Below are 26413 nucleotides of genomic sequence, written 5' to 3'. Positions count from 1 at the left end.
ATGATTGTTCAAATGATTGCGGTGATGGAAACATGTACAGCTGCAGAGCTTATAAAAGCATTAAATTCCATGCACATACTTGTTTTCATCGTAAACACATTCAGTATTTGTTGTCTTCTCAGTCAACATATTCACATAATCATTCAGAAATAGTTTTTGTGGAGCAATGTTTTTGTAACTTGAATCGTGTTACAGTGGATTTGTCACAGCCCAAACGCCAGCATCCAGATAAATAAGAAATCAAGGTTAATTTTCGTAAGGGCAGATCTCCACTTTTGCAATGTTTACATAAATTTGTTCATAATCTCTCCCCTTACATTGCCTCCAGCACGAAAGTACCACGTCAGACGTGTGTTTTTTTTAAAGTGGATGGGTCGCGTTTTTGCTGTACAGTTACAGTGTAACTTGAATTTCTGAAGTTAATGAAGAGCGGTCTCCCAAAATGACCATTGTTGAATGATTGTGTCAAGATGTGACTAAAAAGACAATAATGTGTAAAGGATGAAAATTCTTATTACGTGTATGAACGTCTCGGTTACGTATGTAACCTCCGTTCCCTGATGGAGGGAACGAGACGTTGTGTCGACAGAATGGGGTTTGACTTGAGAACCTACCTTCTCTGACTGACTTGAACAGGCCAATGAAAATTGGCGAATGAAATTTGCATGCCGGGCTCCGCCCCCGGATATCCAGGTATAAAAGGGAGCCGGCGTGCCGCATTCATTCACCTTTTGTGCTGAGGAGCCTGAGGATCTTGCCCCGACTGCTGCAGCGGGCGGCCAGCGTTGTGGCATGAAGGACACAACGTCTCGTTCCCTCCATCAGGGAACGGAGGTTACATACGTAACCGAGACGTTCCCTTTCTGTCGGTCTCTCGACGTTGTGTCGACAGAATGGGGTTCCTCGGAAAACGCCACAGCGCTGTGCCGCGTCACAATTCCTCGCGAAGCGACGCTGACTGGCCTGGGCGTGTCAGACGTGAGCGCTTAGCATGGATTGCAACCTTCCAGCGGAAGGGAAGGAGTCCAGAGCTTTCAAAAAAGATGGGAGCCCCTTCCACCGGCCGTCACGGACGGCGGCCTAGTTCTCTTAACAGCGAGAAGCCGCCCGGCACCGTAAGGCCACTGGGAAGCGTCATTCCCCCCTGAGGGAACGCGCTACGGAGACCACTTCCTACCGCAGGGAGGAGCTTAGTGGAGATTCACACACGGTCTCACCGGACAGGGGAGAGCACGTGGGAGACATGTAGACACGAGATGGTGTCGCGAGCAGGTGAAGTACACCTGGGAGAGGTCATGGGCCATCGATTGAGAGCCATTCATGAGAAGACAACAGACGGAACCGCCCTGTGGGGGGGTTACTACGTGTGGAGCACTAGGCCTTGTTTGAGTCACTACTAGGGCTCAGAAACAGGCCAAGGGAGGCAGGGCTGCTCCGCCGAGCCCGCCACCGAGGAGTGCTTAGTGATGGATGGAATGCCTACTCTTCGCCCACGTGGGGGGAAGAGGGGAGGCTGGATAGCACCACGTCTCACCTATGGAGGAGTGCTATCGCAGGCGTACGCCCACCGGCTGCCGGACTTACCTGGCGGTGTCTCGTAAGACTCCGGCTGATACCGGTTCCACGCGGAGGCTGTAGAACCTCGCGAAGGTGCTGGGCGTAGCCCAACCCGCAGCTCTACATATGTCTGCCAGAGGGGCGCTCTGAGCCAGTGCCCACGAGGAGGCCACACCCCTGGCGGAGTGTGTCCTCACTGCAAGCGGGCACGGGAGATCCTGTGATCGGTAAGCCATTGATGGCGTCCACGATCCAGTGCGCCAACCTCTGCTTGGAGACAGCCCTCCCTTGTGCTGACGTCCCAAAACAGACAAAAAAGCTGCTCAGAGCTCCAGAGGCTCTGCGTGCGGTCCAGGCAGAGGCGCAGCGCGCGCACTGGACACAACACGGAAGGGGTTGGGTCTTCCTCCCCAGAAGGGAGCGCCTGCAGGTTCACCACCTGGTCCCGAAAGGGAGTGGTGGGAACTTTGGGCACGTAGCCAGGCCGGGGTCTCAGGATAACGTGAGATTGACCAGGCCCGAACTCTAGGCAATCCGTGGCCACGAAAAATGCATGTAGGTCCCCTACCCTCTTGGCGAGCGCCACTAGGAGAGCCGTCTTCATCGAGAGATGAGAAAGAGCGGCATCTCCGAGGGGCTCGACGGGGGGCCTCTGGAGGCCCGCCAGGACCACATTGAGGTCCCAAGAGGGAACGGAGCGCGGACGGGCTGAATTCAGCCTCCTCGCGCCCCTCAGGAACCTAATGACCAGGTCGTGCTGTCCCAGAGACTTCCCACTAACTGGTCCGTGATGAGCGGCAATAGCGGCTACATACACTTTCAGCGTGGAAGGGGAGAGATTGCTCTCGAGTCTCGACTGCAGGAAGGACAGCACGCTCCCGATCGAGCATATCCGTGGGTCTTCTCCACGAGAAGAACACCAGGACGAGAAGAGGCGCCACTTCAATGCGTATAACCGCCTCGTGGCCAGGGCCCTAGCCTGAGTAATGGTTGCCACCACCGCTGGGGGTAGACCACTCAGGATCTCCTCGTCCCGTCCAGGAACCAGACATGGAGGTTCCAGAGGTCTGGTCTCGGATGCCACACCGTGCCCTTCCCCTGAGAAAGAAGGTCCTTCGTCAGGGGAATCGGCCAGGGGGGAGTTGTCGTCAGGAGCATTAGCTCCGAGAACCAAGTCCGGTTGGGCCAGTAAGGCGCAACTAGTAGCACTTGATGCTCCTCTTCCCTGACTTTGCACAAGACGTGTGCAATGAGGCTCACTGGGGGGAAGGCGTACTTCCGCTTGTCCCGCGGCCAGCTGTGCGCCAGGGCATCCGTGCCGAGGGGGCCCTCGGTCAGGGAGTACCAAAGCGGGCAATGGGTGGTGTCCAGGGAGGCGAACAGGTCCACCTGTGCCTGCCCGAACTGCACCCAAATGAGCTGGACTGCGCGGGGGTGGAGCCGCCACTCTCCGCGGGGCGTCGACTGACGAGAGAGCGCATCGGCTGTCTGGTTCAGGTCGCCCGGGATGTGCGTGGCTAACAGATTAACTGTCCGACCGGACCAGCACGTGCTTGTCCTGCACGAGGGGAAGGAACCTCCTCAGTGCAAGCAGCACCGCCAACAACTCTAGGCGATTGATATGCCAGCGCAGGCGGGGGCCCATCCAGAGACCCGACACTGCGTGCCCGTTGCACACAGCACCCCAACCCTGCAGGGAGGCGTCTGTCGTCACCACGACGCGCCTCGAAACCTGCCCAAGAGGGACCCCTGTCCGTAAAAAGGTCATTGAAGACCAAGGGGTTAGGGTGCGCCGGCAGAAGGGCGTGATCGTGACGCGCCTGTTGCCGGTGTGCCACGCACTCCAAGGAACTCTGCTCTGTAGCCAGTGCTGTAGCGGTCTCATGTGCATCAACCCGAGGGGGACCACCCCCGCCGAGGACGCCATGTGTCCCAGGAGCCTCTGAAAAAGTTTCAGCGGGACCGCTGGCTGCTGCCTGAAGTTCCTCAGGCAGGTCAGCACTGACTGGGCACGCTCGGAAGAAAGACGTGCAGACATGGAGACAGAGTCGAGTTCCATGCCGAGGAAGAGGATGCTCTGCACAGGGGAGAGCTTTCTCTTCTCTCGGTTGACCTGTAACCCCAAATGGTCTAGGTGCCGGAGCACCAGGTCCCTGTGTGTACACAACAGATCTCGCGAGTGCGCCAAGATGAGCCAGTCGTCGAGATAGTTGAGTATGCGCACCCCCTGCTCCCTGAGGGGAGTGAGGGCGGCCTCCACGACCTTCGTAAAGACTCGAGGAGACAGGGACAGACCAGAAGGGTAGCGACCTCGGCCCGGAGCACGGGAGCATCTACTCCCACTGATGTGAAGAGGATGCCCCGAAACTTGGGTGGGCGCTTGGCGAACTGAATCGCATAGCCGAGACGGATCGTTCTCTCTAGCCACCGTGCTGGTCTGGGAAGAGCCAACCAGGCTCCCAGGTACCGAGACAGGGGGACCAAAGGTTCGATCTGATTCATTGCCCCCGTGGGGGGTGGTTCGATGGCTGGCAGTACGGCTCCCTCGACGCGGGGAGGACCCCGGGGAGGAGAGCGGCTCTGCCGAGGTGCCTGTCGGGCGATATCGCGGCATACCGCACCGTCTGACTGAGGGTGCTGGTGGCCACTGAGAGTATACCCAAGCGTGTGTCTCGCCGGAACACAACGTGGGGTTGCCGAACACCGTCCTGCGGAGGGTGAGAGCGGCTGTGAGAAAGACCCAGGGAGAGAGAAAGCTCTCTTTGTGAGAATGTGGGCACCAGGCCCTGGAAAGGGCCCGGCTGGTGTTGCTGGGACGGGGCAGGCACCGTCCCAGTCCGACCCTCTAGCGATGTAGTTGCCAGGGTCGGGCCCGGTGAACTCGATCTCCCTGGGTTCACCCCGTCAGGAACGCTTCTGCTTCCGCGGAGGTCGGTGACGGGATGGTGCTCTCCTTGTCGACGTCCTTCTCCGGGAGGCCGCCTGTGCAGGGGGCGCTGGAGCCGGAGTCTGAGTCGGCGAGGGGCGGGGCTGCTGGGGAGCAGGATACGCCTCCGTCTGCTTCCTTACAGTCGAGAACAGCTGCCCTCGACCGTATCACCAAACAGCCCACCCTGCGCGATGGGAGCGTCGAGAAAGCGAACCTTCTCAGCGTCCCGCATCTGCGCAAGGTTAAACCCAAGGTGTCTCTCCTGGACCACTAGTGCGGACATCGTACGACCCAGGGCTCGCGCCGTCACCTTCGTCGCCCGAAGAGCGAGGTCAGTGGCAGTGCGGACCTGCATAAGCCCCGGGTCGGACTTTCCCTCGTGCAACTCTTTCAACGCCTTGGCGTGAAGAGCCGAGGCAGCTTGACCCGCAGCGTTGTAAGCCCTCGACACCAGCGATGCCGAAAACTTACAAGCCTTGGAAGGGAGCCTTGGTCGATCTCTCCAGGTGGCAGCTGTCTGCGGGCACAGGTGCACCGCGACTGCACGTTCCACCTGAGGGATGTCGACGTAGCCCTTAGCTGCCCCGTCATCGAGGGAAGTCAGGGCGACCGAGCTAGTCTGACGTGCACGCGCCGAGAAGGGGCGTTCCAGGTCCGACTGAGCTCCTCATGCACTTCCGGGAAGAATGGTACCGGCGCCGACCGTGGCTTAGAGTCACGGCCGGTCCCCAGATACCACGTGTCCAACCGCGAGCGTTGGGGAAGAGGCGGTGCGGTGCACTGCAGCCCAATACTCGCGGCGGCCCGGGAAAGCATGGTTGACATCTCGACGTCCGCTTCATCCTGAGCTCGACCCCCCGGAGGGGGAAGCTCTAAGGAATCGTCAGGGTCGGATGCCAAGAGGACGCCCTCCGATGCTGCGAGCGCTCATCGCCGTCACGCCCCGTGTCCGAGTACGTGACGGAGGAACAAGGCGGCGTACCGCCTTTTCCGGGACGGTCAGACGAGCGAGGCGGGGCGTGAACGGTCCGCAAGCCGATGGCTGACGGATTGAGGCTCACGGTAATTCCCCGATCACCCTCGGTGCTCGCCGAAGCGGACGGCAGGGCTGATGCCACTGCTGCCGCAGAACGGGAAGCACTCGAGGTGGCGGCTGATTCTCGGAAGAACGCAGCTACCCGTGAACGCAACGTCTGAATTACCATCCGCGCGCAGTGACGCAACGTCTGGATAGCCATCCGCGCGCAGTGACGCAACGTCTGACTAGCCATCCGCGCGCAGTGCGGGCAAGATGTATCCACAAACGCTGCCTCAGCGTGCTGGAGTCCCAGACACACGAGGCAGACATCGTGTCCGTCCCCTTCCTCATTGAGTGCGCCGCACCCACGAGCACAGCGGGACATGCCGCGCTGAAGAAATATTAAGCCCTGAAAAGGGCTCGCTCTTTAGAGAGACGCTTTGGCAGTTGCCGAGACGCCCAGGGGAAGTCACAGGAAAAGGGACAGTCCGCTGCACCACGTCGTAAGACCAGCAACACGTAGATAATATCTGCAGAGTCGTCAGCATCAGGATGCGAAGGCTCCGAAGAACAAAAGGTGAATGAATGCGGCACGCCGGCTCCCTTTTATACCCGGATATCCGGGGGCGGAGCCCGGCATGCAAATTTCATTCGCCAATTTTCATTGGCCTGTTCAAGTCAGTCAGAGAAGGTAGGTTCTCAAGTCAAACCCCATTCTGTCGACACAACGTCGAGAGACCGACAGAAAGGGAACTTCAGTTTGTGTGCATGCAATAAAATATCTATTTAAATTGCATATTAAAACTAATGTTGGAACTGAATTTTTTTATTATATTATTGAATTTATTTTCATTTTCATTTTGCACCTAATGTTTCACATATGTTACTTTAAATGTAAATTTAAATACATAAATGCTTTGCCATTTTGCATATTACAATTCAAATTGAATATTGCAACCAATATGCTTCCATAGCACACACATGTCCAAACATATTCATTAGCACATTGCTGTGGGAGTAGGCTATTCCTGTCCAGTTGTTGTATCATGTTTCATTGGTTCACTCATGCTGAGTGCATGAAATGAAAATGCCATTTATTCTATATGTTGTTGTGCATTCATGAAAATTGTTTCAGTTTAAGGTGTATATTTTAATATAACATTAACATACCTAATTACTTACTAAAAACCAGGCCATTGCAACCATAAACACTGATAGTGAAACATACATGACCACTTTCCGATTAGTGGTTTACTTACACTAATGTAAATGGGTTTTCCTACATCCCACAGTAGCGACTGAATTAAAATATATTTAAAGCAATATTTACCTAAAAAGTGAGTACACACTTGAACATTTGCTGTTAATTTACCCTTAGGCCATCCAAGATATAGATGACAGGGTGTGGCATGGTTTAAATTGTGAATGTTTAAATTCTGGCTTAAAAATAAAATTGGCTGTAAGAAATAACAAAGACTATACAGCACAATGCCAATGTAGCCCTTCTTAAATAATCTACATTATGAATCAAGATGTTAAAGGTTACGTTCAGTTGAAGTTGTGCTGGCAAAGTTTATTGATATGAGAAAGATTGTACTACAAAGTATTACACTTGTAAACATGTGGTATATTACACCAAATACACACAATAATGTTTATTTTAGCTCTGTCTTATGACCCTTTAATTTTAATATTTTTTGTTTTGTTTCTTTAAATAAAGTTATAAAGCTTGTATAGGTTGTTTGAAATGAACATACTGAGTTCTGCTCGAGGCCTGATTTGTTGATTCATGCCTGTCATTTGATATGAGTGGAGAAAAGAGAGTGTGTATTGTAAAAATAGTGGGGGAAGGCAGTGAGGAGCTGTTGAATAACACACGGTGAGTGTTGCTCGCCATTATATTGTATTATGTATTTTTTGTTTGTTTAAACTCTCCTTCGTCATCTGTAAAAGTAGAAGTATCGAGTGATTGTAGAGTTCAAACTTACATATGCAAAATGTGTACAGTGCATGAGTATTGCTGCTCTCTCTTGCTGCTTGATGTGTACTATGCTTGAACGTTAAAGCAAATTGAATGATCAACCAAAGACTATGTAAAGCTTGACAAGCTTTCACGTCCCTCTTCTCATTTGTCCTGCTTCCTCGGCTCCTCTATGTTCATGAGTAGGGGAGAGCAGGGTACATTGTTAAACTTTTTGGTTGTGGCTCAATCACTCAAAAAAAAATTTAAGCTTGACTAATCTGATTTTTCTAGCAACATATCTACTTAAAGTTTGTATCTAAACATATTGTCACATTCTTGTCACATACTTATCTGCCACTGTTCATACAGTATCCACCTGTGTCAATAAACAATAAACTTTTACATCTGTGTTACGAAACTCTGTTCCATTACACATAGTCTGTTAAGAATTTATAATTCGTATAATATTTGACAGGTTTTTCTCTCTCCTTTACCTTAAATGTGTGCTTCTCTGTGATAACCACGCTGTGTTTGTGTGTGTGCCTAATTGCATGCGTATGTATTTTGTGTTCTGTGCATGTGTGTTTGTGTTTTATCCACTTGTGCATGAACCTGTGTGTGCAGGTCTGTGTTCTGTGTGTGTTCATTTTGTTGTATTTACTTGTATAACTTTAATGTTTTGCATATAGTCAATATGTTTCATGTACAGCTGCTTTGTAACAATGAAAATAGTAAAAAGCACAATATCAATAACGTAAAGTTGCATCTAAGGTTTCTTATTTACATCCATTAAAATGCTGGGTTGCTTTATACAACTTGATATTGAAGTGTTGTTCTGTACCTTTATAGAGTTGCATTGTGAATTGATACAAATAAGCTTTAATAATCCAAAAACCATACAGGCAATGTTTATTGAACAAACAGGAGAACAGCAGGTAAGTAATTGGCATGAGATATTGACTGATGAGAGTAAACTGGTATTGATACTGTCCTTGTTTGTTGAGATCATCGTGGAAGGTGGGTAGAGGAATTCGGAGAGGTGCAGGTGAGGAGGTGCCGTTCGTGGATGGGGAGATTGTGAAGAGCTTGGAAGTATTGGAGAACTTGGAAGGTAGAGGGAGTGGTAAAAACATATGTAAAGGGGGCACCCCGGCGGACGGTTGTTAGGAGTGTTGGCTGTGATGAGAGCTTTGTCATCTCACAAAGGTATTGGAGGTTTTTATGGTACGTGTAAATAAGAAACGGGTGTACTGCAACCAGTGTGTCCACTCCTCAAGGGCGAGTTTGACAGCCAACAACTCTCTGTCACCGGTGTTGTAGTTGTGTTCCACCGGGGAAAGATTGTGGGAATAGAAGCTGATGTTAACTTTTTCTTCAGTAATTTGAAGGCTTCGGTGGCCAAGGGGGACTTGGACAGGGATTTAGGCTTGCCCTTTAACAGATTGGTAAGAGGTGTAACAGTGGTGCTGAAGCCTGTGATGAATAGACGTTGGAAGTTCGAAAACCCAAAGAAGAGCTGGAGTTCTTCGATGGAGCTTGGGATGGGCCAGGTTCTTACAGCAGCCACTTTCCCCTTGTCCATGGTGATTCCTCGTGAGAACTTGCGGAGGAAATCCCAGAGAGCATTATGCATACATCTTAAAAAGTGGGCCAATTCCAACAGTTAAAACTCTGCAAGGACTGTCTGGCGCTTCAGAATCACAGCCTATATTTTCATTGTAAGACTTTTTTATGGACTAACTCGAGTTGAGTTTAATGTTGTTGTTTCTTTGTGTGATGTGCAAATGCAGACACGAGCAGAAGGTGGAAAAAAAGACAACATAAGTCCTAATAATCAGTAATTATGTTCCAACTAGAGGCAAAAAAATGTTGTGTTTATAATGGGGTTTATTGTAGCATTATCCTATACATAGGTATCTGAAATCCCTGGGATCGAACCCACAACCTTGCGTTGTTAACGCAATGTTCTTACCACTGAGATACAGGAAAGAACCGCTTTTGTCTGTGTTCCAAATTTCTGAGACATTCCAGAGTGTGCAACACTGAACAAACATTGCATTGCTGCCATCAAACAGAACTGAGACCATACATTGAGGTACATTTCTTTGGTTTAGTTGTTAAGTGCTTAATTTACAAAATAAGTTAAAACATTTATCTTAAAAGCTGGATAGAAGGCCCACACTAAGCGCACATACTATGGAAAGGATTATCTGTCATGAATCACAGAGGGAGAGAACCCAAGTGCAGGCAGACACGGGGATGACGGGGTTAACAGAGATTTTATTATACAATAAACAAAGCAAAAACCCACAAGGGGGTAAAACAAGACAAGATAAGAAATAATCAGGACATGGACTAACTAAACTGAGAAAACAAACACTAAGGACAAGACTAGACTAACTCACCAAGACCAGAACTAGAGACAAGATGCACGGATAATCAATACAAGGGTTACAGACGAGGACCGCATACAAGGTACAATATACAATGAACGAGCCCAGGACAATGAACACGAGGATGTTTTATAGGGGAACAAACACAGGAGATAACAATGGGCAGGTGCGGGTACTGAAACACTCAGGGAAGGTTAACGAGACAAAAGGGTGGGAAACACTGACGAGACACGAGAAAGCACATGGCAAGTTAGAATCAAAACAAAGCCATGTCTTTCTCACACAAAACCTAAGGCTATGCCTTGACTCCGCTGCAAGACCAAGAATAAACATGACATGATGGCGGAATCATGACATAAGCCCCCCCTTAAATGAACACCTCCAGGTGTTCATCAAGGGGTAGACTGACAAGACAAGGCAGACTGGGACAATGACAAGACAAGGCAAAACATACTAAACAATATTAGGGGCAGACAAGAATACATTACAAAAGGGTTGGGGTGACATAATAAAAATAACAAACAAGGGAGGGGGGGAAGGGGAACAACAGAGTTCATGGGGGGAACACATGAGTCCATGGGGGGAAGTCCAAAGGGGTTGGGATAAGGGGGAACATTCTTTGTCCCTGGCGCTCGGAAGCGCGGAGTCCCAGGGGACTTAGGGGAGTGTACCCTGGGGGGAGGCGCTCGAGAGCCCGGAGTCCCAGAGGCTCTGGGAGGGGCCGGCTGAGGAACTTGACTTGGGGACGCTGGCTGGAAGGCCGGCTGAGGAACTGGACTTGGGGATGCCGGCTGGAAGGCTGGCTGAGGAACTAGACTTGGGGACGCCGGCTGGAAGGCCGGCTGAGGAACTGGACTTGGGGACGCCGGCTGGAAGGCCGGCTGAGGAACTGGACTTGGGGACGCCGGCTGGAAGGCCGGCTGACGAACTGGACTTGGGGACGCCGGCTGGAAGGCCGGCTGAGGAACTGGACTTTGGAAGACCGGACTTGGGACCACCGGACTTGACGGGACCACCGGACTCCGAGCCACCCTCCATTGCCTCTTCTTCAGCCGAGCCACCCGCCTGGTGGTCGGCTGCAGGAATGACAAGGGAACGGCCGGCTCAGGATTGGAGGCCTCAGACGAGGACCCCCAGGATTCCCGTCTCCCACGCTTGCCACCAAAGCTGACTGCGGGTGGGGAGGCTGAAGGAGGTGGTGCGGTGGACGAGGTGGAGGTTGCGGAGGGTGAGAAGAGGCCCACAACCCCGATTTGCAGGGTACGGCCCTCGGGGATGGCGGCCAGCGGGGGGAGAAGAGGAACTTGACTTGGGGACGCCGGCTGGAAGGCCGGCTGAGGAACTTGACTTAGGGACGCCGGCTGGAAGCCCGGCTGAGGGACTTGGGACCACCGGACTTGGGACCACCGGACTTGACGGGACCGCTGGACTTGACGGGACCACCCTCCGTTGCCTCTTCTTCTTCAGCCGAGCCACCCGCCTGGTGGTCGGCTGCAGGACTGACGAGAAGGGAACGGGCGGCTCGGGATTGGAGGCCTCGGACGAGGACCCCCAGGATTCCCGTCTCCCACGTGGTGGTTCCGGTTGATCTAACTAGTGCAGCCTAAATCTTTGGAAAATTTAGATTATGGTAGAGTATGCAACATTAAAAAGGTGTGTCTTTAGTCTAGATTTAACTGACGTGTGTTTGCCTCCCGGACAGTATGTGAAGACTGTTCCAAAGTTAAGGCGGTAAATAGGAAAAGGATCTACTACCAAATTCTAGGTATTACCAACTGACTGGACGCCTGAGAGCATAGTGCACGTGAAGGACTGTAATACAAGAGAAGTTCACTCTAGTAGTGAGAAGCTAAACCATGTAGGGCAAAAAGCAAGATTTTAAAGTTAAAGTAACAACTACAACCTCTTTTCTAAACACACCTCTCCTCTTACGTTTTGTCATCGACATGAGGCCGGCAGCAACAGCCAATCACAACCGGAGTCCCAGGAAATAGCAGGGCCAATGGGATTTGTTGTCACAATGTCGTAGTGTCCCGCCCCGTGAGAGCCAAACTCAAAATGACTTGCGTGTGTGTAGAATCCCAGCTTGCGCGTGCGAGCAATACAGTTCACGAGCAATCTGTGATTTTCACTCGCAAGTGTTGATTTACGAGCACAGTCTCAATTTTTGTGTTCGAGTGTGGGACTTACGGTTTGTATTTTACGTGCAAGCTCTGTCACTGTGCTTGCGCTGCTGTAATTCACTTCCGCGCTGGGTTTACTTGCTTACAGAGTTTTGTCCAAATTCTGACCTCATACCAAAAGCAGATAATTTGAAATTCTGATCAAAGCAGTCTCTGTACTGTGCTCCAAATCCAGACTGTAAATCTTTATTGATGTCATTCCTTTGGAGGAAGGAACATAATTGAGTTGAGACAACTTTTTCCTGAACTTTAGATATGAAAGGTAGATCTGAAATAGGTCTGTTGTTAACTAGTTCTCTAGGGTTGAGTTTTTTTTTTGACGAGCGGCCTTATAACTGCCACCTTATATTCTTTAGGCACTTGTCAGAGATGAGTTAATAATGCTAAGAAGAGGATCGTCTTGGTTACGTATGTAACCTCGGTTCCCTGATGGAGGGAATGAGACGTTGTGTCAAGACTGACAGAATGGGGTTTGACTTGAGAACCAATCATCTCTGACTCTTTGAAAAGGCCAATGAACTTGGCAAATGGTACGGCATGCCAGATTCAAGTGCCCAGTCATTCACCTTTTTGGGCTGAGGAACTTGAGAGGCACTCTTGTTCGCTGCAGCGCTCGTGGCATGATGGACACAACGTCTCGTTCCCTCCATCAGGGAACCGAGGTTACATACGTAACCAAGGCATTCCCTTTCTGTCCCTTTCGACGTTGTGTCGAGACTGAAATGCCACGGTGCTGCGCCTCGTCACGATTTACAGCGGAACGACATTGACCGGCCTAATTCTTGTGACCAAGACGAGAGGTTCTTACTACCGGCCGTACAAGTGGTGGCCTTGCTACTCTGGATGTAAGTAGGCCGCCCGACACCATGAGGAGCACTGGGAAGCGCTACACCCTCGCCTGTGGAAGACCACATCTGCCGAAGGAAGATCATATGTGGAATACCTACGGTCTCACTAGTGAGGAGAACTCATGGGAGTAGTAGTGCAGGCCCAATCCAGGGGTGCACGCAAGCTGTTGAGACCACAGAGGGGAGGTCACAGGTTCGCTGACAGGGGAACCAAGAGTAAGAAAGCGTCAGACGGGACTACCCAAGGAGGGGAGTCACTATGTGTGGAGCACTAGCCAAGGTACAAGGGTTCACCTCATGAGGGAAACTCACATATACTGTCGTGGAAAGTCTTACAGACATTGCTGTAGTAATTTGATTGTGCACTGTACTGTGCTCTTAAAACATAAGTGACCAAACATGCTTAATAAGTGTAAATACATGATCACATTATAGTATTCTCTCAGTCTCTGCACAACGTCGAGAGACAGATAGAAAGGGAACTATAATTTCTGGGAGCATCTCTTTTGTAAGTATAGGGTCTAGTATGCATGTTGTTGATTTAGATGATCTAATGATTTAGATAGTTCATCGTGATCTAGGGTAGAAAATAATAGCAATTTCTCCATAGGGGCGCTGTAGTTTGGGTACAATAGGGTTTCACTTCTAGTTGCATATTTATCATTTGTTCTCTAATATCTATTTTATTTGTGAAGTAGTTCACAAATTTATCACTGCTATGCACGATTTATGTTTTGTTAATTTAGCCACTGTGTTTAATAAAAACCTAGGATTGTGCTGGTTTTGTTGTATTAGTGATGAAAAGTAGGCGGATCTAGACGATTTTAGGGCTTTACTGTATTTTCGAATACTATAATACTACTAGTATACTACTAGTTTTCTTAAAGTTGTTGTTCTACCATATTTGTAACAAGGAGTTTGATTTGTAGCCATAGGCTAGTGAAGCGAACATTAAATAGTATTGAAGTGTTAAATCTAAAGTATGATTATGAAGGTGAATGGGTCCTGACACATGTTGTCTAACGCACATGGATTTAAGAGTGTCTTTAAAGCCATTCCAAAGAATCTGTATCGTTATCTACATGGATGTTAGATTTTGAATCTGCACTCTCTGTATCTACAGCTATTGCTTTTTGTAACTGTGTGTTGCCATTGACAGCATGTGACTACTGACAAAACACATTTCCTCTGTCACTATCAGATTCTGCAGTCATTGCATGTTCTAGGCCTGTGTCCCAAAGTGGCATAGTGTCCCCGAGATTGTGTGCTTCACTATTTAGCACAGTACTAGGACCAGCTGCATTACTGTAAACATTTCTCGTTTTAAAAAGTGAGTAAAGCTCAAAATCCTGAATAAAAAAACTTTTATTTAAATAGGCCTACACAAATGCGGGAACACTGCATTCTATTCAAAACATTATATTGTCCATCAAAACATGAAGAAAAAAGTATAAAATGTCTTATTACTCTACAGAAAGTGAAGAAAAAATGTTAGCCTGTTAAAAAATGGCAGTATCTGCTTTTTTCTTTACAAATTCAAACATTTACTTTGTAAAATGAAAAATGCTTGAAGATTTAAAATGCAAACTCATATTTAGTTGTGTAGCCACGGTTTCTGAGAGCTGCACATCTGTGTTGCATGGAGTCGACCAACTTCTGGCACCTGTGAACAGGTATTCCAGCCCAGGAACTACAGACCACAATTCCTCTGCATTTCTTGGTTTTGCCACAGAAATAAAATTTTTGATGTCACCCCACAAGTTTTCTATTGGATTAAGGGTTGAGATTGGGCACCCAATGCAAGGGCATTTCCTCTTCGGAAATAAGGCAACATGACCTTTTAACTGAATCCGCTAAATAGGCCCAACACCAAAGTATGAGAAACGTCCCTGTGGCGAGGGGGGCGTGGTTTAGCGAGGTCTGTGGAAGGAGAAAGAGCCGGGAGACGAGCGGTGAGTAAATGGAGCATGTGCAAACTATCAACACCTGTATCCAATTCCAGTAAGGGCGCGGAGACCAATAAAAGGAGCAGACCGACAGACGGGTGTTGAGAGAGCCGCGGACTGAGCACGCGAACTGAGCTGGCGTGCTACATGAGGGGAGACTGTTCGGGGTGTGCTGGAGAATTCGCCACCCAGTTATTTTCTGTTGACCACCCAGTGTGTTTATTTTTGCTTCATTTCATAAAGCTCCATTGTTGGACTCGCAACCCTCGTCCTCTTCCTCATTTTAGACGTGAACCCCGCTACACTGGTGCCGAAACCCCGGAAGGAAGCAGGAGGCAACCACCGCTATGCAGTCGTCAACCGGTACGCTGTTTGCGGACGTCATTGCGTCACTCGCGCTCCTCCACCGCGAGCAGCATCAGGCTTTAATAGATCTGCGGTCTGATAACGAGCGCTGCTTCCAAGCGGTCTTGCAAGCCCAGCAAGAGGACCGCGAGAGGTTCCGCAGCTGGATAGACCAGGGGGGCCACGCAGCCACAGCAGCCCCTCCCTCCCCCGCAACCCTTCTGTCAATGTCCAAGATGGGACCTCAGGATGATCCGGAGGCATTTCTCGAACTCTTCGAGACCTCTGCAGAAAGCTCCATGTGGCCCCGGCAGGACTGGGCAATGAGGCTACTTCCATTACTCACGGGGGAAGCGCAGCTGGCTGCACGATCACTGCCGGTGTAGAATCCCCTGGTCTTTGACGACCTCAAGAAGGCCATCCTCCAGCGGGTCGGACGCAGCACGGAGGAACACCGCCAGCGGTTTCGATCGCTGAGGTTTGGCGAAAGCGGCCGGCCCTTCGTGATGGCCCACCAGCTCCGGAATCCCTGCCGCAAATGGCTGCTGGCAGGGAACGGCGACGTCGAGGACATTATCGATCGTGTGGTGCTGGAGCAGTTTATCGCACGGCTGCCCCGGAAGACGGCCGAGTGGGTTCAGTGCCACCGCTCGACGTCGCTGGACGCTGCTATACAGTTGGCTGAGGATCAGATGGTGGTGTGCCCCGGGGTGGGCGAGTCCCTGCCGACGACCTCTCCCGCCTTGTCGGAGGCTTTAACCCCCTCTTCCTCTCTCTCTTCTTCTCGCCCTTTCCCTTTCCCCAGGTCCCGTCCTCCTAGACCGCCTCGTCCAATGCCCAGGACAAGATTTGGGAATCCCCCGGATTATGGCACAGGTCCACGAGCCCAGGCCCATGGGGGTTCCATGATGCAGTAGGACCATCGCTCTCTCCGCACCCGGCACGTGCTCCGTTTCCTGCCTCCCGGATGGCGGGGACGCCTGGGCCGGCCTGCTGGCGTTGCAGGGACCCGGAGCATTCTGTCGATCGTTGCCCAGTCATGGAAATAGGCACAATGATCCGGTCCCTGATGCGCCGCAGGCTGCCCCCGGTCAAGCCGGCGAGTACCAAATACCTGTGAGTATAGGAGGGGGTACATACCTGGCGTTGGTGGATTAAGGCTGTAACCAAACCTCGATCCACCAAAGCCTGGTTCGATCAGAGGCATTGGATGATAGCCGCCAGGTTCGGGTAAGGTGTGTGCACGGGGACGTGGCAAAATACCCTTTGGTGCCCGCTGTCATCTTTTTCAGGGGACAAAAGCATAGTGTGGAGGTGGCAGTTAATCCGCACCTCCGACACCCGCTGATCCTGGGGACTAATTGGGCTGATTTTAAGGAATTATTGGGTTATTTATGTATGGGTGTCGCTTGGGAGATTCAGAAGCGGGGGGACGGAGCTCTCGTGCGGGTCGGGGAGGCTGAACCTGAACCGCAGGCGGCTGCGTCGGGGGAAACAGGCGCGATTGGGAGGCTAAGTCTATCCGATCGCGATGACTTTCCCCTGGAGCAGTCGCGAGATGAGACTCTCAAGTTTGCATTTGAGCAGGTTCAGAGTATTGATGGTCAGCCTCTCCAAACCGCACGTCCACTATCGTATCCCTACTTTTCGATCATAAAAGATCGGTTGTATCGAGTAACCCAAGATGCTCAAACAAAGGCGGATACAACCCAATTGTTAGTACCACAAAGCCGCCGGGAAATGCTTTTTCAGGCGGCTCATTGTAATCCAATGGCGGGACATTTAGGGCAAGCATCGACACTAAATCGCATAATGACACGGTTCTTTAGGCTGGGCATTCACGAGAACGTGCGCAGGTGGTGCGCATCGTGTCGTGAATGTCAGCTGGTTAATCCACCGGCCTCCCCAAAAGCGCCATTGCGCCCATTACCCTTAATGCAGGTCCCCTTTGATAGAATTGGTATGGACCTCATCGGGCCATTAGAGCGATCATCGAGAGGACATCGATTTGCATTAGTCCTGGTGGATTATGCAACCCGATATCCCGAAGCAGTGCCCCTCCACAGCATCTCCGCTAAGAGAGTGGCGGAGGCACTGTTTAGCATCATCTCCCGCGTGGGGATCCCCCGTGAGATCCTCAGGGACCAAGGCACGGCGTTTATGTCACGAACAATTCGCAAACTTTATGAATTACTGGGCATTAAATCGGTTCGTACCAGCGTCTTTCCCCCACAAACGGACGGTCTGGTCGAACGCTTTAATCGCACTTTGAAAACCATGATTCGTAAGTTCGTTCACGAAGACGCCAAAAATTGGGATAAGTGGTTGGGACCCCTCTTATTTGCTGTACGAGAGGTCCCTCAAGCCTCCACGGGGTTTTCCCCCTTCGAGCTTCTCTTTGGACGACAGCCCCGAGGGGTTTTGGATGTCCTAAGAGAGACTTGGGAGGACGGACCCTCTAGCGCTAAAAATGGAATTCAATATGTCCTGCGAACAAAACTCCACACACTGGGGCGGCTATCGATGGAGAATTTGTTACAGGCTCAGGACAAATAAAGCCGGCTATATAACAGGGGTACCAAATTACGGAAATTTGCACCGGGAGAGAAAGTGCTTGTATTGCTCCCCACGTCAAGTTCCAAATTACTTGCAAAGTGGCAAGGACCGTTCGAGGTCACACCCCTGTTGGGGATCTCGATTATGAGGTAATACGAACAGATAGGAGTGGGTCACGTCAGATTTACCACCTCAACCTCCTTAAAAAATGGCAGGAGGGGGGGTCTGTGATGCTGGCGACGGTAATAACGGGGGAAGATGATCTCGGTCCAGAGGCGAATATCAAGTCACAATCACTCGCTCTGGCTCCTGGGGGAGATCATCTCTCACGATCCCAGCTCACGGATGTAGCCAAGTTGCAGGCAGAATTTACGGATGTGTTCTCGCCCCTACCTGGTCGTATAAACCTCATACAGCACCATATTGAGACTGCACCGGGCGTGGTAGTTCGCAGCCGGCCGTATCGGCTACCTGAACACAAAAAAAATTTAGTTCAGAAAGAATTAGAATCGATGCTTGAAATGGGGGTAATATAAGAATCCAGCAGTGACTGGGCGAGCCTGATAGTCTTGGTGCCCAAGACCGACGGTTCGGTCAGGTTCTGTGTGGATTACCGCAAGGTGAATGCGGTGTCGAAGTTCGACGCCTATCCAATGCCTCGGATCGACGAGTTGCTTGATCGGCTAGGCACAGCTCGCTTTTATTCGACACTGGATTTAACAAAGGGATACTGGCAGATCCCCCTATCACCGTTATCCAAAGAGAAAACTGCTTTCACAACGCCGTTCGGATTGCACCAATTCGCTACCCTTCCATTCGGCTTGTTCGGAGCACCGGCCACCTTCCAGCGCCTTATGGATCGCATACTCCGTCCCCATATGGCATATGCCGCTGCTTACTTAGATGACATTATCATTTACAGTAATGATTGGCAGCGGCATATCCAACACTTGAGGGCGGTCCTGGGGGAGCTGAGGGCGGCGGGTCTCACGGCCAACCCGAAGAAGTGTGCGGTTGGGCGTGTGGAAGTTAGGTATCTGGGTTTCCACTTGGGTCAAGGGCAGGTGCGGCCCCAAAATTATAAGACCGCAGCCGTTGCGACATGTCCGAGACCCAAGACCAAAAAGGAGGTAAGACAGTTCCTGGGGCTGGCGGGATATTACAGGCGCTTTGTACCTAACTATTCGGCACTCACCAGCCCGCTGACTGATCTCACTAAAAAGGACGCACCAGATATCGTCCAGTGGACGGAGCAGTGCCAGCAGGCGTTTACCCAAGTGAAGGCTGCCCTGTGTGGCGGGCCGCTCTTACACTCTCCTGACTTTTCTCTCCCTTTTCTGTTACAGACTGACCCATCGGACAGGGGGTAGGGTTCCGTCCTGGCCCAGGAGGTGGGGGGTGAAGAGCGGCCAGTGCTGTACATTAGTCGTAAGCTCTCCAAGAGAGAGACTAAGTACAGCAGCATAGAAAAGGAGTGTTTAGCCATCCGATGGGCCATTCTCACCCTGAGATACTATTTCCTGGGCCGGGAATTCACCCTCTGTTCGGACCACGCTCCTCTGCAGTGGCTCCACCGCATGAAAGATACCAACGCTCGGATCACCCGGTGGTATCTGGCCTTACAGCCTTTTAAATTTCAGGTGATCCACAGGCCGGGTGCACGGATGGCTGTGGCCGACTTCCTCTCCAGGAATGGCTCCCCGGCCTGAGAAGGGCGGTGGGGGTATGTGGCGAGGGGGGCGTGGTTTAGCGAGGTCTGCGGCAGGAGAAAGAGCCGGGAGACGAGCGGTGAGTAAATGGAGCATGTGCAAACTATCAACACCTGTATCCAATTCCAGTAAGGGCGCGGAGACCAATAAAAGGAGCAGGCCGACAGACGCGTGTTGAGAGAGCCGCGGACTGAGCACGCGAACTGAGCTGGCGTGCTACATGTGCGGAGACTGTTCGGGGTGTGCTGGAGAATTCGCCACCCAGTTATTTTCTGTTGACCAACCAGAGTGTGATTATTTTTGTTTCATTTAATAAAGCTCCATTGTCGGACTCGCAACCCTCGTCCTCTTCCTCATTTTAGACGTGAACCCCGCTACAGTCCCCATATCATGATGCTTGCGCCATCATGCTTCACTTTACTGTAGCTTCAATTCAGTGTTTGGGGTCGTCTAAAAAATCTTGCTTTCATCAGTCAAAATATTGCGCCATTTCTCTTTAGGCCAGTCAACCTGTTATTTGGCAAACTGTTACCTCTTCAGCACATAATCCAGGGGACAGACACAGTCTCTCTTTCATGATTTTGGGAGAAGGGGTTATCGCATGTTGAGCATTTCGTGTATTCTGCAATGTGAGATGGCATGCAGACTGTTGGTTATGCCATTCTGTCTGCTCGCTGACCTGGGCCCCAGTTAGTCAAGTTTTAGCATTAAGACTATGTGACATATTTTTAAACAGGTCCAGTCTAGGAGGGATGGAGACCGTCACTTTTCAACAGGTCCTTTTTTTCAATCACAATTAGTGATGATAATCTGCTAGTCGGTGCGTCACTGAGTGGGGCAAACCTGTTCGAGATGGTGTTTGGAATAATTGATGTTTTGACCTGCAACTACGCCGTCTCACAGTCACAAAGTTTCCCTGCTGCCGGGGATCTTCAATCCCAACAGAGCTGTGTGCGCTAACATTGCTCGCATCCAAAGTGTCCTAACACTCTTTCTATCTTCAGAGAAAGATTGGATGCAAGACTCTTATTCTGAGATCTTCTCTGTCAGCCTAGCTATTTCCCTGCATTTATCGCATGTAAAGCCCTCGCTCTAAAGGAGAAGGCTAAACTAAACATTGGACATGATGTGCAAGTAAGAAGCCATAATGCACCAGGTTTGAAGAGTAATTCCAACTTTCCAAGGTTGCTCGATGAATCGTAGTATATATGCTAAAAAGAGAAACAGTTAGCACACAAGACAACTAGAAGGCAAGATGATATTCCACAGTATAAACAGAAAGCAAGCTAGCACGCTAATTCTATGCTAACGGCGTTGAGTTAACTATGAATTTTGGTGGGGGGTGCTACTGAGGTGCACATGGAGTAGACGTGTTTCATCAAGCTCATCCACTCCAAGTTTTTTAAGTTGATGGAATTAAGTGCCGTCTTACTATTTTATTTCATATAAATTGATTTTGAACTTCTACTTGCTTGTGTCTCTTATCTGGATACGAAAAATGCCTTTAAAACCAGCAAAAGCCTCGAAAAGTGCTGGCCCTCAGCCTTCAGCTAACGTTAGCTGTGACGATGCAAATCTTGCCGTTAGCCATCATGCTTCTAACGACGATATGACACTGATGTGGGAAAAGATTTCGAACAAGATTCTTTCAACCATAAATGAAAGATTTGACAAGTTTGAGGAGGATTTTCTAACTCTACAGACATCGGTACGAGAATTTGCGGAGTGAGTGGAGACTGTGGAGGGTCAGACACAGGATCACGAGGGTTCGCATATGCTCTCTCGAAGCAGCTGTGTCAGATTTGCAGAAAACTAATAAAACTCTTCGATCGAAGGTCAACGACTTAGAAGGGCGATCGCGACGCAACAACATAAAAATAATTGGTATTCCTGAGGGAGAGGAGAAAGGAAGACCCACTGAGTTTGTTGCATCGTTGATTCCGAAACTACTGGGCGAGACGCACTTTCAGGCACCGTTGGTCATTGACCGTGCTCACCGTGCTCTCAAGCCAAGGCCGACAGATGGGGAGAGACCTCGCATCATCATTGCATGTGTGCATTTCTTTCAAGAAAAGGAATTAATCCTTCGACTTCGCCGAGATCGCACCCTGGAGTATCACGGGCACAAGGTGTATATCTTTCCAGATTACACAGCAGAAGTGATGGAGCAGCGAAGAGCATTTAGTGATGTGATGCGGGAGTTGAGAGAGTTAAAAGTTGTACACAGTCTCAGATTTCCTGCGTGCCTCCGTGTTCAGCACAACGGACAGTTCAAAACCTTCAATGAACCTGCTGAGGCTGCGAAATTTGTGGAGACCAAGCTGAAGGAGTAGAAGATTAATATGCACAAAACTGGTATCACTCTTAAAATATAATTGTTACATATTATATATATTAAATTTTTTTGGCTTATAAAAATAATTACAAATAATTGTATATTTTTATCATAATTTTTTCTTCTACTGCCTAGCGATATGCTATTTTTGATATGTTTTTGTTTTATTAAGAGTGTTTACAAAACGCATATACACTCAGCCTATATATATACATATACGGCGCTACTGTTAATTGTTCTAGATCTTTGTTTATTACTTGGATGTGGAGTTGAGCGAGGTCGAAGTGGCTGGAGCTAGATCCACTTACTACTTACATGCGAGTGGTGTTCTCGGGTCGGAAAACGGGAAAAGTGCTTCATTTCGGGGAAGCCAAAAGTGGGAGGAGGGGGGTCGACTTTGTTCTAAGTCCTGAAGAGTTCTATGTATCGATGTGTGTATGCGCCTGTGTTTTTTTTTTTTTTTTTTTCGCCCGTTCGGACTGCCTCATTTCAATATCCCAGTCTTTAATTATTACGGAGATTGATGACTAATACGAATGGGGAAGCTATTACATTGGCTTCTTGGAATGTAAGGGGCCTTGGCCATGTAATTAAAAGAAGTAGAGTGTTTGCACATTTGAAATCACTCAAGGCTGACATAATATTTCTTCAGGAAACTCATCTTAGTATAACTCATCAATGCAGACTCAGGAGCAACTGGATATCTCAGGTTTACCAGGCCCCATTCAATTCTAGAGCAAGAGGTGTAGCCATTATTCTCCGAAAGAATGTTCAGTTTCGATTTCCATCCATGGTTGCTGATCCTCAGGGTAGATATATAATGGTATCTGGACATATCAATTCTCTCCCCATAACTTTGCTCAATATTTATGGCCCCCATTTTGATGACTCTGAATTTTTTCGCAAAGTCTTTAATATAATTCCAGATGCAAATTCTTCCAATGTAATAGTAGGTGGTGATTTCAACTGCTACTTAGATCCTTACATGGATAGACTTTCCTCAAAACCACCACCTACAATTACCTCCATACAAACACTTCATAATTTAATCAAATCTAGAAATATGGTTGATATTTGGAGGCTGCAGCATCTGACAGATAGAGATTATTCATTTTACTCTCATGTTCACAAACCATACACTAGAATTGATAACTTTTTGGTAACGTCTGAATTGGTTTCAAGTATTAGCAACACTAAATATCACAATATATTGATATCTGATCATAGTCCAGTTACATTTCAACTAGATAATGTTTTGCCAAAGGTAAACTACTGTTGGTGTTTTCATCCAATGTTAATCAAAGATTCAAATTTTATGTCTTATTTAACTGAGAAAATAGACGAGTTTTTTGCAACCAACGACAACGGAGAGGTTTCAGATTCGACTTTGTGGGAAACATTTAAAGTTGTTATGCGAGGACATATCATAGCGTTTGAGTCAGCTAAAAAACAGGCTTCGAAAAAACGCCTTCGAAAAATAGAAGAAACATTACCAGTGCTCGAACAAGCATATAGAGTGTCACTCTCAAACTCGGATTATAATAAAATTTTAAAATTAAAGTATGAATATAATTCAATCCTGAATACTCAAATAAGTAACCTTCTCCTCAAATTTAAACCCGGTAGATTGCTTGCTAGGCAGTTGAGGGGAGAACAAGCTAAGAAGGCGATTCATATGGTAAAATCAAAAGCGGGCAGTTTAATAACTAATCCAAAAGAGATAAATGAATGTTTCAGAGACTTTTATTCTGAATTATATACTTCAAAAGTACAAGATACAGACCCTAATTACGATAGTTTTTTTTCCTAATTGAATCTTCCAAAACTTAGTGAATCCTCTAAAACTGACCTGGAATCTGAACTCTCAATTGAAGATATATTAGGGGCAATTCATGCTTTTCCATCGGGGAAAGCTGCAGGCCCTGATGGATTTGGCTGTGAATTTTTTAAAGCTTTTAGTAAAAGACTTGCTTCTTATATGCTGAAAATGCTACAGGATTCAATCCAAAGGAAGAAACTTCCTGATTCTTTGTATGATGCAAACACTTGTGTAATTTTGAAAAAAGGAAAACCTGAGACTAATCCAGCTAGTTATAGACCCATTGCACTCTTAAATTTTGATATATAAAATATTGGCTTCCAGGTTAGCACAACATATCTCAACAATTATCCATCCTGACCAAACTGGATTTATTCCAGGAAGGTTTTCATTTTGTAATGTCCGCCTACTTCTTAATATTTTATATGCAGACCGTCAGTTAGCCAAAAATTCTGCAGCTATTATCTTACTAGATGCCCAAAAAGCCTTTGATCAAATTGAATGGCCATATATGTTTGAAGCACTAAAACAGTTTGGATTTGGTGACAATTTTATCGACTGGATCAAAATGGTGTATTTCAGTCCATCCTCAACTATTTTGACTAATGGTAATAGATCTCTGTTAAGCTCCACAGGGGGGTACGACAGGGAGATCCTTTATCACCTCTTCTTTTCAACATTGCACTTGAGCCATTGGCTGTAGGAATAAGAACTCATCCACAATGTTAACAGGATGACCCGAGCAATGGGTATGGACAGTGACCAAAGGCTTGTGAGGTGGAAACAGATTGATTTATTGTTTCCTCTTCTCCACAGTGCAAAAAGAATCCAGCAAACAGTGTAACAAAGTGACACAAAAATAAAAGAAAAAATAAACTGTACAATATCTACAGGCTTGTTCAGCTAAATCCTATGGACCTGATCAGCTTCTATAGTGTCCAGTTCAAACTGTCTTTACAAAACACACCAACCTACTTCAACCACCCTGAGTGAGTGTTTGGGAGCCATTTTATATTCTAGGCCCCGCCCTTGGATCATACCATGTTGGAACAAATGGAGGTAGGTATATTAAGTACATTTAACATTTCAACATTCTAAATTATTAAACCAAATACCAACTAATAAAATAAACTAACAAATTACAGGTATAAACCTGGTAGACAAATACAGCAAACATCACCTGGGCACAAAGCAACAAAGTAAAGCAATTAACAGACATTAACATATATTCATTACACCAACACAAGTCCATATTTATATGTGGGTAAATGGGTCTGTGTGTGTGTGTGTGTGTGTGTGTGTGTGTGTAGTCACAGTCTCAATGTAGCACTGTGACACACATATTCATGGTATTTCATTGGGGAAGGCTGAAAGTCTGGTAAATTTATATGCAGATGATCTTTTACTGTGTGTTACTGACCCTGTGGTTGCTGTCCCTAAAATTTTAGATGACATTGATACTTTAAGTGAACTTTCAGGATACTCAATAAATTGGAGCAACCTTTTTTAAACAACTTGATTCAGTTATTCTGTCATTTATATGGAACTTTAAAACGCCGAGCATAGCAAAAGCCCACTTGCAAAAACCTACTGATTGTGGAGGCCTTGGCCTTCCTATTTTTAAACATTACTATTGGGCAGCAAATGCAAGAGCTCTCACTTTTTGGCAAAGGGGCTTCCTGAATAACATGCCACCTGAGGTATGCCCATTATGGGTTTGTGCAGAGGCTATGTCAGTGCCAAGGTCCTCTCTTCCAGCTTTACTTTTTACAGAGTATAAATCTATCGGCAAAACAGGAAACTCTAATTTTGTATTGAGAAATTCTTTGAGAATTTTGAAGCAGATAAATAAATTCTATAAATTACCGAAGGTCTCACTCAATACTCCAATCTCATGCAATCCTTCATTTGAGCCCTCTCAGATTGATGATTCTTTTGTAGGATGGAGGAGAAAAGGTTTATGCCATATAGGAGACCTCTATATAGATAAAACATTTGCATCTTTTTCACAACTTAAAAGTAAGTTTGCACTTCCGCAGTCTCACTTCTTCCGTTACTTGCAAATTAGAAATTATGTAAAGGAAAATATCCCACAGTTCACAAATAAACCTGAAAACCATATTATTCACAATCTTTTATCTTCTAATCCTGAAACCAGACAATTAGTATCTGGTTTTGTTCGGGCTTTTGCAACATCTACATGCACCAACCACCTTAAAGCCGCCTGGTCTACTGAACTGAACGATGAAGTGTCTGATGAGATCTGGGAAGAAGGCGAGAATAAAGAGCTGTTCTGTAAATTCGAGATACAAATTAATCCAGTTTAAAGTTATACACCGAATTTACTACTCCAAAACTAGATTAAGCTAAATATTTCCCTCCATATCTTCTCAATGTGATAGGTGCAAGATGGCAGAGGGGACATTGGCACATTTATTTTGGTTTTGCCCTAATTTATATGATTCTCCGAAAGAATGTTCAGTTTCGATTTTCATCCATGGTTGCTGATTATATGATTTCTGGTCAAAGATTTTTGAATTGTTTTCAAGCGCATAAAGAATTAGTATTCAACTTGACCATAATCTGGCTATTTTTGGCTATTCTGATGTAATGGAAACTATCCCTCGTACTCTTCAGCATGCTCTAACGGTAGGCCTGATTGCGGCCAAAAAAGTAATACTCCTCAATTGGAAAAGTTCACACATGCCTTGTTTCCAGAGATGGTTAAATGAGATGCTTTATAATGTTCAAATGGAACAATTACATTTTGAAGAGTTTTGCTCACAAAAAAGATTTGAAGCCACATGGGGAC

The 26413-nt window shown here is 47.9% G+C and overlaps 1 protein-coding gene across 2 annotated transcripts in view; it reads left to right on the top strand.

Moving 5' to 3' along the window:
• The window catches only part of tmem41ab (transmembrane protein 41ab), a 51571-nt gene that overhangs the window by 8611 nt on the left and 16547 nt on the right, over positions 1–26413 (top strand). The window contains exon 1 of one of the 2 annotated variants that reach the window (XM_079463437.1): positions 7354–7383. The exons of the other annotated variant lie outside the window; for it this stretch is intronic. The gene's annotated coding sequence lies outside the window, so the exon portion shown is untranslated. Of the gene's footprint in view, positions 1–7353; positions 7384–26413 lie in introns of those variants that run through there. 2 annotated transcript variants of the gene reach the window in all.

The sequence above is a fragment of the Barbatula barbatula genome, assembly GCF_947034865.1.
Source record: "Barbatula barbatula genome assembly, chromosome: 8".
NCBI classification, from domain to species: domain Eukaryota; kingdom Metazoa; phylum Chordata; class Actinopteri; order Cypriniformes; family Nemacheilidae; genus Barbatula; species Barbatula barbatula.
The sequence above is the reverse complement of the archived record's forward strand: the minus strand, read 5'-3'. Positions and strand labels throughout refer to the sequence as shown.